General features: G+C 38.5%; 1 pseudogene; it reads right to left on the reverse strand.

Moving 5' to 3' along the window:
* The window catches only part of LOC102495122 (transcription initiation factor TFIID subunit 9-like), a 56,589-nt pseudogene that overhangs the window by 11,616 nt on the left and 27,259 nt on the right, over positions 1-17,714 (reverse strand).

The raw sequence follows: 17,714 nt of genomic DNA on the forward strand, positions 1-17,714 counted from the left end.
AGAAGTGTGTTGATGGTTAATTTTGTCAGTTTGACTGTGCTGTATTTCCCAGATATTTGTTCAAACTTTATTCTTGATGTTTTCGTAAAGGTGGTTTTTGTAAGAAATTATGGGATCAGAAGATGGTGTAATAGATATGTTGCTGAACTCCCATGTAGTCAACCACAGTTCAAGTCCTGGATCTGGCAGCTTAAAACTCATGCCAGCCATGTGTGTATGTGTGTGTGTGTGTGTGTGTGTGTGTGTGTGCAAGATCCCAAGAGGAAAATGGAGGAGAAGTGATTGTGACATAGCCATCTCTCCTGGGAGGTGATTTCTTTGTCTCCCTATCTCTCTCTGTTTCTCCGGGCAAGTATATGTACCCTATAGGAAACAATCTCCCTCTTAAAAAAAGAGAGAGAGAGAGAAAGATTAACATTAAAATTGGTAGACTTTGAGTAAACAGTAGATTGTCCTTCATAATGTGAGTGGTTCTCATCCAATTAGCTTAAAAGATGAAAGACTGGTCTCCCTGGAACAAAAAGAAATTCTTCTAGTAGACTACCTTTGGACCTGAGCTATAACTCTTCCTTGAGACTCTAAGCTACTGGTCTACCCCATCAGATATTTTTGGACTTACCAAGCCTCTACAATCACCTGAATCTGTTCCTTACAACAAACCTTCCCCTTTCTACACATATACATATCCTCTTCATTCTGTTTCTCCAGAGATACCTGAATAATACAAAAAAGTAAACAGGTAAGTAAGAAACTTCAGAATGGTTAACCCAATTTATAAAGAAAAAACTGAAAACAAATGGAACCCTAGTATTTTCCCCTCTATCCTCTTCTACTACTTTGATTTCTTGAAGCCTTGCAAATTCAGGGACTGTTCTGTGTGCTGCACCATTGTATTCTAGTGCTCGCCATAACTTTTGCCACATTCTAGGCTCTTGGTACATATTTATTGGTTGATTGAACAAATGGTTTAAAGTCTTAACTCTAAAATGGGAAGAAAGACAAGTCCTCAATGTCACAAGAGTGTGAAAATATATGACAAGTTTGGAAAATGATGAGTAGTTCAGGGCCAAAGTTATTTGGGGATAGAGTGGCTAGAAATAAATCTGGAAGGGTATAGCCTTCCTAAAACTGATTATCCTTGGTCACAGCAGGGTGCTACTAGGTGATTTTTAAGGAAGAATTAGATCCATGTTTGTCCTTTAGAATGATTCCCAGGTTTGTTTTTGTTTGTTTGTTTGTTTTAGTTTTTGCAGAACTCAAAGGCTTTTGTTTATATTGTGATTTAAATTGTCTTAAGTTAAAATTTATTCCCTTGCTTCTCCTACATTTAAGTCTTACTAGTTTTATTTGTCTGTTTTGTTTTGTCCATGGACACAATTGATGAAAATAACTTGGCTCCTGGCTCAGTGTTGAACTCAGGGTCTGTCTGTCACTTTAGAGACCTTATGACCCTGAGCAACTGCTTTACTTTTTAGCAACATGATTTCTTCAACTTTAAATACTGGTATAATCCGATGTTGAAATATCTAAAGCATCCCTTTTAAGATTGAGAGCAAGAAGTATTTACTATTACTGCTTTCTTTTGACACTGTATTGAAGGTCCTAGCCAGTGTGAAATGGCAAGAAAAAGGAATAGAATATGTAAAGATTGGAAATTAGTGAACAAATAAATTATTAGAACTAATAAGAAAGTTTAACAAGGCTATCAGATACAGTATCAATGTACCAAAAAGGTCATTGCATTTCCAGCAATAGCAACAGAAAATATAACTTAATAAAATGTACAATAAAATCAAGAAATATCAAGTTCAGAGAGAAACCTAATGAGTGTTGTCCATATATTTTATGGAAGAAATTATAAAACTTTATTGAAAGACATTAAATAAACCCAAATAAATAGAGAAATAGAACATATTCATGTGATACATACAATTCTAATGTAAAAATGTCACTCATCTCAAGTGATATACAGATTGAATGCAATTCTGATCAAAATCCTAATTGTGTATTTAAACCCAGTAGACAAATTTTTAAAATCACATAGAAATCCAAAGGATCAAGAATGGAGAAGCCATTTCTAAAGAAGTAAAAGGTTGAGGGACTTGATGGAATACTATGTATCAAGATGGACAAGTATGAGGCGTTTTCAAAAAGTAAGAAATGTGTATTATGAAAAAAAAACTGTGCGTGAATTTGAATTTCTTTTTCACCAAAATAAACTTGTATGTTTAAAAAAAATCTACAGAGAGTATGTGTACTTACAGAGAAGCAGAGGAGAGAGAGGAGAAGGCAGCCACCCCTACAGGTTCTGGTCATGCCATAACCCTTTATTCTCCATTTCTCCATTCTTTTGGGATTTGGGACACATGCAGGTGTGCCTGGTATATTTTTCAAGCCACTGGCACTGGGATTCAAGCTGCAGTTCACCATGTGGGATCTAGCTCCTTTAACCACTAGGATATGGGACCAGACCTAAACTTGTAGTACTTCTTTCCAAAAACCTTTGGAAGTCCCCTTATAGACTTATGGAACAGAACAGAGATATAAGAAATAATAGATCCATACATATATAGAAACTTAAAGCAAATTAGTGAAGAAAGAATGGATGTTCGAATAAATGATACTGGAGAAATTGATTATCCATCCATGTGGTAAAAACAAATTCTAGGTGTATTAAGATTATAAAAGGTGGGGCCAACAGGAAGCATGACGGTTAAGGCACTGACTCCTACATGACCCACTGCAGTTAGACCTAGTGGCTTTCTTTTTTTTTTGGAGAAGTTTTTGCAATAGGGCACATGTGCTCATGAGAAAGACAGAGACAGAAAGGGAAAATCACCCCCCAAGGGGGAAGGCCACACTGCAATCCCTTATCCTCCATTCTCCTCTTGGGATCTTGGGCATGCACGCACATGTGACTGGCGTGAGTTTAAGCCTCCGGGTTCGGGACTCAAACCATGGTTGACTACATGGGAGTCCAGTGACGTAGTCATTATGCCAACTGCTGGTCCCATGACTTGCGTTCTCACTTTCCTTTTCTCTCTCTTTCTTTCTGGTCAAATTAAAAATAAAAATAATAAAAATTAAAATTTAAAATTATGTTTAAAAAAGATTGTGAAAGGCAGAATTGTGAAACTGTTAGAAGTGTATAGAAAAATATCTTAATGACTTGGAGTAGGGAAGCTTTCTCTTTTTTTTTAAGAATTTTTTTTTATTATTTTATTTATTCACTCATTTATTCCAATCTAGAGAGAGAGAGAGAGAAAACCACCAGGTCCAGGACACGAACTGTGGTCAGCCACGTGGGAATGTCCAGCTCCTTAACCACCACACCACCTGCTGGCCCCAGGAGGATTTCTTACATATGTCATATATAAAGGACAAACCACAAAGGAAAAATGATAAATTTAGCTATATTAAGAATATCTGCAGAGCTGGCAGGTGGTGTGATGGTTAAGGGCACTGAACTCCCACATGGCCAACTGCAGTTCAAGTCTTGGACCTGGTGACTTGCTTTCTCACTTTCTCTCTCTCTCTCCCCCCACCTTCACTCTGATCCTCTCTGGTCAAATTAAAATAAATAAATAAATAAATAAATGGAGTTAATTAAAATAATTATTTAAAAAACAAAAAAGAATATCTTCTTATAAGACAGCATAAAGAATGAAAATACAGGGGTCAGCAGGTGGCATAATGGTTAAGGTGTTGGACTCCCATGTGACCAAGTTCTGGAGCTAGTGGCTTGAAACTCATGCTGGGTGCATTTGCATGTGTGCCCAAAATCCCAAGAGGCAAATGGAGAAGAAGGGGTTGCAGCATGGCCATCTCCCTAGGGGATGCTTTCTTTTTTTTTTTTTTTAAATTATTCTATTTATCTTCATGTATTTATTTTAATTTGACCAGAGAGGGGATGGGGAGAGAGAGAGAGAGAGAGAGAGAGAGAGAGAGAGAGAGAGAGAGAGAGAGAAAGTGAGAAAGCAAGCTGCCAGGTCTGGAACTCCAACCATGGTCGACCGTGTGGGAGTCCAACACCCTTAACCACTGTACCATCTGCTGGCCCCAGGGGTGTTTCCTTGCTTTCTGTCTCTCAGGTAAGCACATGTGCTCTATAGCAAAAATCTCTTTAAAAAAAAAAGAATGAAAATACAAAGCACAAACTAGAAAAAGACATTTGCAACCAATATAACTCACAAAGTCAGTAATAAAGTTATATACATAGCTTCCACATATTAGTTTGAAAAAAAATTCAATAAAAAATGGGCAAAAACATAAAGAGGCATTTCATAGAAGAAGAAGAAAGGTGACTGGGCCAGCTGATGTCATAGTTGTTAAGGCAGCTGGATCCCATATGGCCGACTATGCAGTTCAAGTTACAGGCATGGAGACTTGAAAAACACACTAGGGGACCAGTAAGTGCCGTGGTGGTTAAGGCACTGGACACTCCCACATGGCCAACCACAGTTTGAGTCCCAGACCTAGTGGCTTGCTTTCTCACATTCTGCCTCCACCCCCACCCCTGTGTGTGTCTCACTCTGGTCAAATTAAACAAACAAACAAACAGGCATACAGACAGAAACACTAGGAGCCCACAATCCCGGGAAAAGAGAAGAGGGGAAGGGATTGTGTGGCCATCCCCCCTGGAGGGTGCTTTATCACTTTCTCTTTCTCTCTCTCATGCATGCCCTGTAGCAAACTGAAAAAAAAAATTATACCTTATTGTATTTAAGGAAATGAAAATTAAACCACAACATAATGCCATCTCACTCCATCCCCAAGACTGGCAACAATTTAAAAAGTCTGACAATAAGTAGTATTGGAAGAATAGGAAACAAGAGTTTCTTCTCTTGTTATGAATGCACAAGGGAATGCATTCATAACACACATACTGTGAGAGTGGAGTGCAAATTGATATAATCACTTCGAAAAACAATGTAGCACAAAATGCTTAGAAGCTGTGTTTCAGCAGTCTCAGTCCTTGATAAACTCTTGCACATTTGCACTGTGGGACATGTAAAGACAGTATAGGAATGTGTATAGCAGTACAGTTTGTAATAGCAAAAGATGGAAACTAATTCAAATACTTATTGACAAATATAGCTTCACTGTTGGTGAACAAGGACAAAGGATGGTATGACTATCTTAACTATTACATAGTTCATGAACCGTGTCTGCTATACTATGTACAGGAGGATTCACAATAACTCAAATTATGTCTCAAACATAAGAAATTCTAACATGACTGATCATATTCCCTCTTTCTATTCTACTTTAAACATAATTCACAACTCTAGGAATAAAGAATATGGTGTCAACAGCTGGTATAAAAGAGTAATAATTTGCTCAACTAAACATCTTCACTTTGGAATGTTTAGAGTGAGAGCACAGAAAAAAGATTTTAAAAAACAATTTCAAAACCAACTTTGAAATCAGTCTGGCATTCTTTAGCTTACACACTTACTTTGTCTTCATTTTGAAGCTGACACCCTAATAAAATGAGACCTCAAGGGCCATGTGAAGGGTGTGGTCAGTTGTTTTGCAATAGGAACAAGGCTAATGCCTGGGAGGACTGCCTGTTCCTCATAGCTGAGCCTACTTCAGGAATTAATTAGTACAACAGCTGCTGTTGAAGTTGTTCATTCCCCGTGCATCAAATCATAATGACTTTTCTAGTGAAGGCAGCAGAGTCAGGGCAAACATTTTCTCGATGTACTCAATGGTTACTGAGCATATTTGATAACGTTCTGAAAATAAGCCTAATTTCACCAATATCATTTAGAATAATTGAATCTTAATTATCTTTTTTTTTTTATCCATTCTTCAGGTAGAAACTATATTTTTGTGTTTTTCAAAAGAAAGAAACTTTTGTAGTGAAAAGAGAGACTTGAGCAGTAGAGAGGTTGTATTTCATATTCCAGGGAGAGAGAATACTGATGACATTTTAGGTCGTCATAGTGTACAAAATAATACATTCCAAGGAAAGAGAAAAATATTGTAGAGGTCAGACACACTTGGCTCCTAAGTCTAGCTCTGTTACTAACCAGGTTGTGGCTATGTATTTTTTGTAGAAGCTGGTTAATCATTCTAAGCCTTGATTTCTTCTTTTGTAAAGTAGGCAAAGTAATAGAGCCACCTTGCAGGGTGAGAAAATAATACATGTAAAATATTGAGCTTAGCATATGATAGATGCACAATAACCTGAAGTTGGGAGGTTTATTGTCCTAAAATGAGTTATCTATTTCATATCAAAGGTTGCTCTGAGAGTGCAATCATAAAAGCAACTCCATACTGCCAAGTTTATGATCAGAATTTAAGCTGCAAGCTCATGGTGACTAGCTCTGGAAGATACAATGATAAAACTGATCTCCCACTGAAAATGGAATTAGGTAATAGCGTAAACAATTATGGTGCAGACTTATCTCTAAATAATGCCTCTGATCTCCAGAGTCTTATATATAGGTGTATTATATGGTATCCCTTATCTGAAATGAATTATTGGGAACAGACTGTTTCAAATTTATTTATTCCAGGACCAACATATGACATAATGGTTATGTCACTGGACTCCCATGTAGTTGACTGCAGTTTACGTTCCAGACCCAACAACTTAAAACTCATGCTAGTGTGTGTGCCCAAGATCCTGAGAGGAGAATGGAGGAGAAGGGATTGTGGAGTGGCCATCCCCCCAGAGGGTGACTTCTTGCTTTCTGTCTCTCTGGCAAGTGCACATGTGCCCTATAGTAAACATCTCTTAAAAGAAAAAAAATTATATATTCCTTCCTTCCTTTTTTCTTACCTTCCTCCCTCCTTTCTTCCCTTTCTTTTTTCCTTTCTTTTTTTTTTCTCATCTATTCTTTCTTTCCTCCCTTCCCCCCTGCCTTCCTTCCTATGATTTTGGAACATTTACATTTACATAATGAGTTATCTTAGAGATGGGACCCAAGCCTAAACATGAAAATAATTTATGATTCATATACACTTTATACACATAGCTTGAAGCTGATTTTGTACAATATTTTTGTATTGCGTGTTTTGACTACAACCTGTGACACTAATTTAGGTGTGGAATTTTCCACTTGTGGTGCCATGTCAGTGCTCAAAAAGTTTCCAGTTTGGGATCATTTCAGGTTTCAGATTTATGGATTAAGGATGCTCAACGTGTACTTGTTTGACATCTGTACATGGAAATGTCATGCTCCTCATCTGTTCTTCACTAGGATTCTCTACCTCAGTACGTAGTGTCTTTGTGAGTTCAGTTGTTCGAGTCAGAAACCTGAGAGGTATTCCTGAAACCCTCCATACCTCACATAACCCAATTTACCACTCAGAAGAGTCCAAATGATTTGGATAGTGGCTACTAATAGTCAGAGACAAAGCCAGCCAAATTCCCCACTCCTGTTCATATTTTTTTTAATTTATTTTTTTATTCTTTTTTTTTGGGGGGGGGAGAGGTTTTTGCTATGGGGCATGTGCACTCGTCAGAGAGACAGAGAGAGAGCGAGTGAGAGAGAGAGAGACAGAAAGCGAGAAATCACCCCCCAGGGGTGATGGCTACGCCACAATCCCTTCTCCTCCATTCTCCTCTCAGGATCTTGGGCACACACGCCCACGCACCTGGCATGATTTTAAGCCACCGGGTCCAGGACTTGAACCACGGTCGACTACATGGGAGTTCAGTGACATAGCATTATGCCAACTGCTGGTCCCTCCTGTTCATATTTTAACCATTCTGAAATGCAATCATATTTTTAAATATTTTAATAACTTAAGAATACACTGCTCTACTATTTTTCTCCAATGCTGCAATGGTTTTCAGAAAGTATTTACAACAAGGTAGAGCTTTGAACGTGTCTGCCAGTGACTCTTAACTTCAAAATGAAAGTGAGATAAATAGTCTAAAGGTACACATTCAAAATGGCAATAGCAGAGTGCTATAAATAGTAGGAAATATAATTGAAGAAATTCTTGCCACTATAATTGATCAAACTGGACAATTTTCTGGAAACCAAATAAGAAATCCTGTCCTTTGTACAATGCTTTAAAAATAAAAAATGCCAGAGAGCACATGCACTCACCAGAGAGTGACAGAGAGAGAAAAAGAAAGTGAGAAATCATCTGCCATGGGATGCTTGCATGCCCCATGGGGCATGGTCATGCCACAACTCTTTTTTCTCAATCTCTCCGTCCTTTTGGGTTTGGGCATGCATGCACACGTGCCCGACATGTTTCTTAAGCTGCCATGTTCAGGACTCAAACTGTACAGTCAGCCATGTAGAATCCAGCCATGGTCTGGTCCTATATAGTACTCCCATAAAACACTTTATACAGTTAACCACAGAATATTTCATGTATGTATTATGTCATTTGAGACATACAAAAGATATTTGAAAGTTAAATTGAATTTTCTCTCATTTTACAAATAAGGTTAAAAAAAAAACAAAGCTTGGAGTGGCTAATGATTTATTTGCATCTACGACTTGGTTGGTTTAGGAGAGGGCCTTGTTTCTCATATTCTAAGACTGCTTTTATACTGTTACAATGGTCTGTGTAAATAGACATCCTGCTACTAACCTCTTAATAATGGGCTTTTTTGTTTGTTTCAAATATTAATGATGGCTTTCTGAAATTTATGCATATTATATATTTTTTAAGAATTATTTTATTTATTTGTTTGTTTTAATATGACCAGGGAGAAAGAGAGAGAGAGGAAAAGTGAGAAAGCAAGCTGCCAGGTTTGGGACTTGAACCGTAGTCGGCCATGTGGGAGTCCAGCGCCTTTAACCACCACGCCATCTGCTGACCCCAATTCATATTGTGTTGTAAGACCAGCCCCTGAGGCCAAGAATTAGCATAGTTGGCATAACTGACAATAGGAGTTCGGAGAGTATAATATAGTAAAAAAAATAGTTTTGGGGCTCTTTTTTCCAGTTCCTTGCACACATATCCTGAAACACTTGGAATCTCTGGGGTGGTAAGGGTATCTTTTGTATGCTAATGAGATGATCAGTGGCTTGGGAGCCCTAGAAAGCTTCTGATTGCCAGAAAGAAAATACATAATTAGATGACTGGCACTTTTAGACTCCCTACCCTTTACCTTTGGGGGAAGGGAGAGGGCTGGAGTCCAAGTTAATCACAACTGACCTGTGATTTACTCAGTCATGCCCATGTAATGAAATCTCCTTTAAAACATCTAAATGAGGGAGTTTGAGAACTTTCAGGTTGATCTGGAAGGAATATGGTGTTCCCTGAGAGGGCAAAGATACTCCATGACCCTGCTTCGTACCCCTTTCCCCATACCTTGTATTATAATATCTCTTTCATTGGGCTGTTCTGAATTGTATCCTTTATAACAAACTTGTAATAACAAGTAAAGTTTTTTTTTCCTGATTTCTGTGAATCATTCTAACAAATTATTGAACCTGAGGACAGGGTTGTGGGAACCCTGAAAATTACAACTGTTCAGTCTGAAGTACTAGTGACAACCTCGGACTTCCCAATGGGAGCAGTTCTGTGGGAGTGAGCCCTTAAACCTGGGACTCTGACACTAACTACTCTGACACTACTAGGAGTTAGTGTCAGAATTGAACTGAAATGTAGGACACCCATTTGGGATCTGGAGAATTGGAGGATCGGTTGATGTGAGGAAAGCACACACACAATTTAATGCCTGAGTGTTGTGAGTAACAATTCGGATACAGTTTGTGTGCTTGGGATAAAGAGAAGATGGGACTTGCACTTGGAATCTCAGCTTCACCAGTCCCCCTTCATCAGAACTGTGTGACAGTCTCAGTATAAGATAAGGTCCCTCAACAATAACAGGAAACCAAGAATGAGGTGTTCTGGGATGTTGAAGTGTTATATGCTGAAGGAAGAGGGACTAGAAGATGAACTAAGCATTCATCTTCTTTTAATTCAGTTTATTGTGGAGCTCTGCTTTTCTTTAAGGAAAATATTGAAAGAGAATTATATTCAAACACTATATTTATTAGTCTAACATGCTAAAAATATCTGAGCCATGGGTACTGGGTGTCTCAGAGGGGCGATTAGGATAGTTGATTACAAGAACACTTCTCACAGAAGAAAGGGACAGAAGAAAATTCTCAAGGGTTCTTATGAAGATGAGATGGGCTGGAGCTCAGAGACTGACCCTGGAATCATCCAGGGACACACATCCTTGGATACACATGAGTATTTCTATTTCTTTTTTTAAAAAAAGTTTTTTATAGAGATTTTTGCTATATGGCGCATGCACTCACCAGAAAGACAGAGAGAGACAGAGAGACAGAAAGCGAGAAATCACCCCCCAGGGGGGATGGCCACACTGCAATCCCTTCTCCTCTGTTATCCTCTCCAGATCTTGAGCTTGCACGCACACATGCCCAGCATGAGTGTAAGCCACCGGGTCCAGCTCTCAAACTGTGGTCAACTACATGGGAGTCCAGAGACATAGCCATTACACCAACTGCTGGTCCTAACATGTGTATTTCTACTCTTGCCTGACTGGGAAGCTGTTTTGAAAATGTGTCAAATGGATTTGTTTCCAGGAAAAATAACTGCTGAGAGGGTTATAAGAATGTTCTAACTGTAAGTATAGTGCAGTGGTTCCTGGTCAGGGTGAGTGGGATTAAAAAACTCTGTGGGTAAAGAAATATCAGTAATCACCTAAATGTGAATCTGAGATTCTGGCAGCCTTTATTCCAGGAACTAGAGCTGGATCATTCTCACAGATCAAACTCATCCAAGATGTTAATGCTTTCCTCCTATGTTTAGAAAAATATTAAAAATATGGTTTATCCTTCAGGTCACAAGAAAATGGGCTGCATACTTGATGTATGTGTGGGGGTGTCTGACCTTCAGGGAAACTTTTCTAGTAGGAACTTGCTATATTTTTCTGCCATAGATTTAACTGAGACCCTTACAGAAAAATTGTGGTTCTATGATCTAGCCATTTGGGGAGAAAGGAAGATGTCCCACTGATAACTGGACCTCCAGCATCCAAAACTCGCGTGATTGAACTTCCAAGTTTGGGAAGAAACTGATCATCCACCAGATGACTAGAAATCGCTGCAGGACCACAAGAAATATGGGGAAGCAGGAAAATACGTCTCCCACAAGGGAAAAGGATAGCTCCTCTTTATCCACATACAGTTCAATGGAAATCATGGAAATGTCTGATAAAGAATTCAGAACATTCATAATGGCAAAGCTAACAGAGATGGAAGAGAAGGGAGACTAGGAACTGCTGAAGAGGAAGGAGAAAGGAGTTGAAGAGTTCCAGGAGGTGAGGAAATTCATGCTAGATCTAAAAGAGGAATTTCACACTTTACAAAAGAATCAGATGGTACTGTTAGAGATGAAGGCTATAATACAAGAAGTCAAAATCTCCCTTGAAAGTATTAAAAGCAGACTAGATCATACAGAAAACAGAATCTCTAATGTAGAAGAGAAAATGGTTGGCCTAGAAAAATCCACCGCGAAGACTGAGAAAATGGCCCAAAAATTTGAGAATAATATGCGAGAAGTACTAGATACAATTAAACGTCCAAACATCCGGATAATAGGCATCCCAGAAGGTGAAGAGACTCATAAGGGCATTGATAATCTATTCCATGAAATCCTACAAGAAAATTTTCCAAACCTGGAGAGGCACTCAAAGATTCAGTCCCAAGAAATACAGAGGACCCCAAATAGAATCAACCCAAGAAGATCTTCTCCAAGACACATTATAGCCAGATTGACCAAAACCACAGACAAAGACAAGATACTAAGACTGGCAAGAGAAAAAAGGCAAGTTACCTACAAAGGGTATCCCATCAGACTAACGGCAGACCTCTCATCGGAAACAATGAGAGCGAGGAGAGAATGGGAAAATGTATTCAAAGTATTAAGGGAAAAGCAATTTCAACCGAGAATTCTGTACCCAGCAAGGTTATCGTTCATTTGGGAAGAAAAGACACGAACTTTCCCAGATAAACAAAACCTGAAAGAATTTACCAGCACCAGACCGGATCTCCAAGAAGTTCTTAAGGGAGTGCTATGTCAGTAAAATTAAATGCAGACACACAGAAATAAGAGTTCAGAAACTAAGAAAATGGGCAACTTAATTGTAGGGCCAAAAGCTGGAGTTGAGTATTACATCCCAGATTTCAATCTGGAACATCGAACCTCAACAGATACAGAAGAAAGATTAAGTACATGAGACTGAACTGATGAAACAGTATTCTACGACTTGACTAAAATATTGCTGCTTTTCTTCTAAGCTTTGTTGTCTGGTTTTAAGGACTTTTGTCCTGTCTTCAGCTATCAATAGATTCATGTTCCGACTATTTGAACAGAATACTAACCTGTTTCTAGGCTTTAAGTTTCAAAGAAATATCCTTACCAGTTCAAAACTGCTTTTCTTGAAACCATCGGCTGATCTTGCTATTGAAAGTAGTTAGATTACTTATGATATTGTGTGACCAACGAAATGTTGGGGGAAAAGGGATTGAAGACAACTGTAGACAGCAGAGATAGTGTAATAAGAGAGTGGAATAGGGCAGAGGGCTAGACATGGGGTAAAAAACATATATATGAAAGTAGAAATGGAATATTATGGATGATAACATGTATTATTAAGCCACTATGCAGTATATTCTAGATGGGAAACCACATTTAGAATGTTGTGATGATGCTCAGGGAATGAATGTAAATTAATAAAAAAAATTTCAGAAGAAAAAAAAAAGGCATTAGATACCTATTTGATGACTGCAGTTAAGCTATATAGCCCTAGTTAGGTGCTACTTTATAGTATGTTCATTCTATTCACTGAGGTTTATGCCTAAAGTCAGACTTGTGTTCATGGATATGTACATATCAGCTGTGCTTGCTATTGAAAATATTTAGATTTATTAAGATATTTAGTGAAACAATAAAATGGGGGAGGCATAGAAAGCAACAATAGATACCAGACACAGTGTGGGAGGAGGGTGGGAGATGGCAGAGGGTGAGATAGGGAATCAAGGATGGGAAAAAAGGCAAAATATACAGAAAACAAGAAATGGAAAATGATTTGTTGACAATAACACATATGTTGATGTGCTTGATTGAGCCAATATACAGTGTATTCTCAATGGAAAAATCTCATTTTGTATGCTATAATGATGTACAGTGAATGAATGTAAATAAATAAAGAAAAAGATATAAAAAAAAAGAAAAAAGAAAAATTGTGGTTCTAGGAATTGTTGCTGTGTAGTTAGCAGCTGAATAAGGATAAATGTTTTTTGTTCACTTACTACTGTCTTCACTCAACAGACACTTTTTGAATATCTACCATATTTTTAATTCTTCCAAGTGTTGGGGTGGCCAGTGCCAGAGACCATGATTGAATTCACAGGCTCAGAGAGTAAGCAGAAAGAAAAGGGTTTATTCACTTTCTGAGAGAGGAAAGAGGCCAGGTACAGAGAGTTGCACTGGCCCTGAAGACTTTTATTGGGTTTTAGAGGAAAGGAGGGTTACAATTGGAGTCAAGGCAGTCAGAATGTCTGCTGGTCCCCCACAAAGCTTGGATTATTTTATTATCTCTAGGTGTCATATCTGGTTACGGACTGCTGCGACCTACCATATATCCTGTTTTTCATTAATTCTGATGCCTGCCGAAGATGGGTATTACAACAACCTTTATGTCCAAAGGCAGAAAGTTAGAAAAACAAGGTCAGCCATCTGTGTAAGGAAAAACGAAAGTGAGGAAGAGAAAAAAATAACTACCTGAGTCACCTGGGAGGCACTGGAGGTGCCCTTTCATTGAACACTAGGGATAAAATGGCGAACATGATTGGCATGATGTCTGCCCTCACAGAAACAGATCATTATAATGCCATCTAATAAGAGTAAAGAAAGCTTAGTACCATGGCAGTATAAAAGAGAGAGACCCAATCTAGACTAGAGAAGTAGAGTGAGGATGATAGTGTCACCCTATAAAGGAGGCTAAGCATAGTAAGTTAAATTAAAAAGCCAGGGTTTAGGATGTTTCACCAGGTGACAGATTTCAGTTGTCTAAAATGTGTGCTCTGAAAATGGTCACCAAGAGGGTTAGTTTTATAATCAAGAGAAGGGCAAGAAAAAGGGAGAGTACAAGTTCTATGGCAATTATTCACATTGGTCAATTTAAAATAACACAGGTCACTGATTGTCCATAGCTTATTCTTTATATCATGAACTTGAGAACATTGTGATAAAGAAAGAGTAGGGATCGTTTTGTAATTGCAGATCAGTTTGTTTATTTGGTTGTATTCATATTTACATTTTAGTGGCCATAGACCTGTGCGACTCTCTTGGCTGTATTGTGAGAATGCACTGAGTAATTAAATGGAAACATCTTGCTAATATTTTAAAAAATTAAATGGAGCTTATATTCTTTTTTTTTTTTTTGAGAAGTTTTTGCCATAGGGCACGTGCGCTTGCCAGATAGACAGAGACAGAGAGACAGAAAGCGAGAAATTACCCCCAGGGGGGATGGCCACGCTGGAATCCCTTCTCCTCCATTCTCCTCTCAGGATCTTGGGCACGCACGCACACGCGCCCGGCGTGAGTTTTAAGCCACCGGGTCCGGGACTCGAACTGTGGTTGACTACGTGGGAGTCCAGTGACATAGCCATTACCCTAACTGCTGGTCCTGAATGGACCTTATATTCTACAGACTGCTCTAAACTGTGTTTCTCTAATTACTTGCTTTTTTCATACCCTCTTAAAAAAGAGTAGTGATGTCTATTTATCTTTCTATTTATCTATCTTTAAAAATCAGTGACTTCTTGTTTCTTAAAGTTGAGTTCTACTATTTGTGTTTTTTTTTCCTCTTATTTAAAAAATTTTTTTTTCATTTCATTTTCTTCCATACATTCAATCACATTATTATTTGTCTTACAAAATGGATATTTCAACAGGTGAACATTTCTCCCTAGTACTGTTGATAAAACTACAAAATATCTTCAACATATAATACCACACCTCTTTGTGCCATTAATGCTTTGCCTCCCTGTATACTATTTGTGTTTTGGGCAAAAGTTCTTGCTAATTTCTCCAGAAGCAGAGGTTGTGATTCGAATAACAACTACAGCTTCCGTAGAACCACAAACAAGCTAATTATGAAACTGTTCTAAGGGCTGGGTCTAGCAGCAATTATGCACCTTGGCAAATATTCAAAGCTTCCCGAAGGCCAAACTTGTTCCTTCCTAGATCTGCACACAGTGTCACATAGAGAATGAGAGAGCTTAGTAAGTGTTCTTAAGGCTGAGTTTCAATCTTTCCTAATTATCTGCATATTTATATATCGAACAGTTGGAAAAGTAGCATAGTTGACAATGAAAATTGAAATTAAGGGTAAGTTTTTCAGATGTTTTGCAATAATAGACATATATTTAAAAAAGTATTTTGGAGAAACCAGCAGTTAGCGTAATGGCTATGTCACTGGACTCCCACGTAGTCAACCGCGGTTCACGTCCTAGACCTGGTGGCTTAAAACTCACGCCGGGCACGTGTGCGTGCGTACCCAAAATGCCGAGAGGAGAATGGAGGACATAGGACTGTGGCGTGACCATCCCCCCTGGGGGGTGATTTCTCGCTTTCTGTCTCTATATCTCTCTCTGTCTGTCTGGCGAGCACATGTGCCGTATAGCAAAAAACCTCTCCAAAAAAAAAAAAAAATTTTTTTTTGAGAGAGATTTTTGCTATAGGGAACGTGCACTCACTGGAGAGACAGAAAGCAAGAAATCACCCCAAAAGGGAGATGGCCATGCTTCAATCCCCTCTCCTACTTGCTCCACTAGGAATTCTTGGCACGCATACACACGGGCTCAGCTTGAGCTTCAAGCCACTAGGTCCAAGTCTTGAACCATGGTTGACCATATGGGAGTCCAGTGCCTAAACCCACCACACCACCTGTTGACCTGGCACTTATTTCTTTTGTGTTAATACGGAGGACTGAAAATTTTTTTTGTTTGTTTTATATTTTCAGAAAAAGTTGCAAACAGAGTAAAGAAAGTTCTTGTATACTTTTACCCAGCTTCCTTTTAACATATTACATAATCTGATTAAAATATTGAAACAAAAATGTATTTTTGTTGTGTTTTTAGGTTTTTGCCATAGGATGTGTGTAATTGCTGGAGAGAGACAGAGAGAGAAAAAGTGAGAAATTACTCACCAAGGGAAATGGCCACACCACAATCCCTTCTCCTCTGTTCTCCTCCTGGGATTTTGGGCATGAATGCACTTGTGCCTGAATGATTTTCAAGCCACCAGTTCTGGGACTCCAATCCTAGTCAACCATGTGGGAGTTCAGTGCCTTGACCACTGTTCCACCTACTGGCCCCAAAACAAAAACATTAATATTAATACAATATTACTACCTAATGTACAGACCTTATCTAAATTCCAATACTTTCCTAGTGATGTCCTTTTTCTGCATTGCAATTCAATCCGATGTTGCATTTAGTTATCACGTCTCAGTCTTCTCCAATCTGCAATAGTTCTTAGTCTTTGTATTTTATTGTATTGATGCAATAAATACATGAAAAGTACTGATCTATTATTTTTTATTATGTTTCTCAAATGGATTTGCTTGATATTTTCTCATAATTATACTGAAGTTTTTCATTTTTATTTATTTATTTATTTTTTCGGAGAGGTTTTTGCTATAGGATGCGTGTGCTCGCCAGAAAGACAGAGAAAGACAGAGAGAAAGAAAGCAAGAAATCATTCCCCAGGGGGGATGGCCGTGCTGCAATCCCTTCTCCTCCATTCTCCTCTCAGAATCTTGGACACACACGCACACGTGCCCAGCGTGAGTTTAAGCCACCAGGTCCGGGACTCGAACTGCAGTCAACTACATGGGAGTCCAGTGACATAGCCATTACACTAACTGCGGGGCCCAAGTTTTTCATTTTTTTTTTTTTTTTTTGGAGAGATTTTCACTGTAGGGCGCGTGCGCTCGCCAGCAAGTTTTTCATTTTTGACAAGACTATCACAGAGGTGTTGTTGGCCTCTTTTCAGTGCATTACTTTGAGAGGTTTATGATGTTGATTTGTCTTATTATTAGTATGCTAACTTTATTACATTAAAAAATGTTTATTTATAGTAGAGCCTGTGCATATGTAGATTTCCCTGCATCCACATATGCACATGTGAGAGAGAGAAAGAGAGAAATACTTTCCATAGGGTCTGGTCATGCTGCCATCCCTTTTCTGTAGTCTTCTAGTTAAAATCTGTGCTTATAGATTTGTTCATTTATTGACATCAGGTTCGAGTATCCCCATGCAATAAATGGTTCCATAATTCTCAGCATGTTAATGAAGCCCATTGAGCTTAACAAAGGTGCCACTGAAGATCTGTCAAAGGCAACGAAGCTGCAACACCTTTCGAACCTTTGGTACCTCTGACCCTGATGACAAATGCCAACGTGAGTTCTGCAGGTACATAGAAGTTGCCAGATTCTCTTGCCATCCTGGCCATGTGAATCTCAGTTCTGTACATCTTCTTATATTCCTTATACTAGTGCTTAGCTTTTTCATAGACAAGCTTTCTTCTTGCCTTTTGAAGCATCTTTTGAACAGACTTCTTTCTCAGGTGCTTGATCTTCAGCTCTGCAAAATTCCTTCACTTTTTCTTAAGTGTTCCTTGTACAACAGGAACCTTTTTTCTTAATTGTTATCAATTCAGCAGAACTTTTTCTTTGTCTCTTGCAC

Source organism: Tupaia chinensis, unplaced genomic scaffold, assembly GCF_000334495.1.
Source record: "Tupaia chinensis unplaced genomic scaffold, TupChi_1.0 Scaffold000121_1, whole genome shotgun sequence".
In the NCBI taxonomy this organism is placed as follows: domain Eukaryota; kingdom Metazoa; phylum Chordata; class Mammalia; order Scandentia; family Tupaiidae; genus Tupaia; species Tupaia belangeri.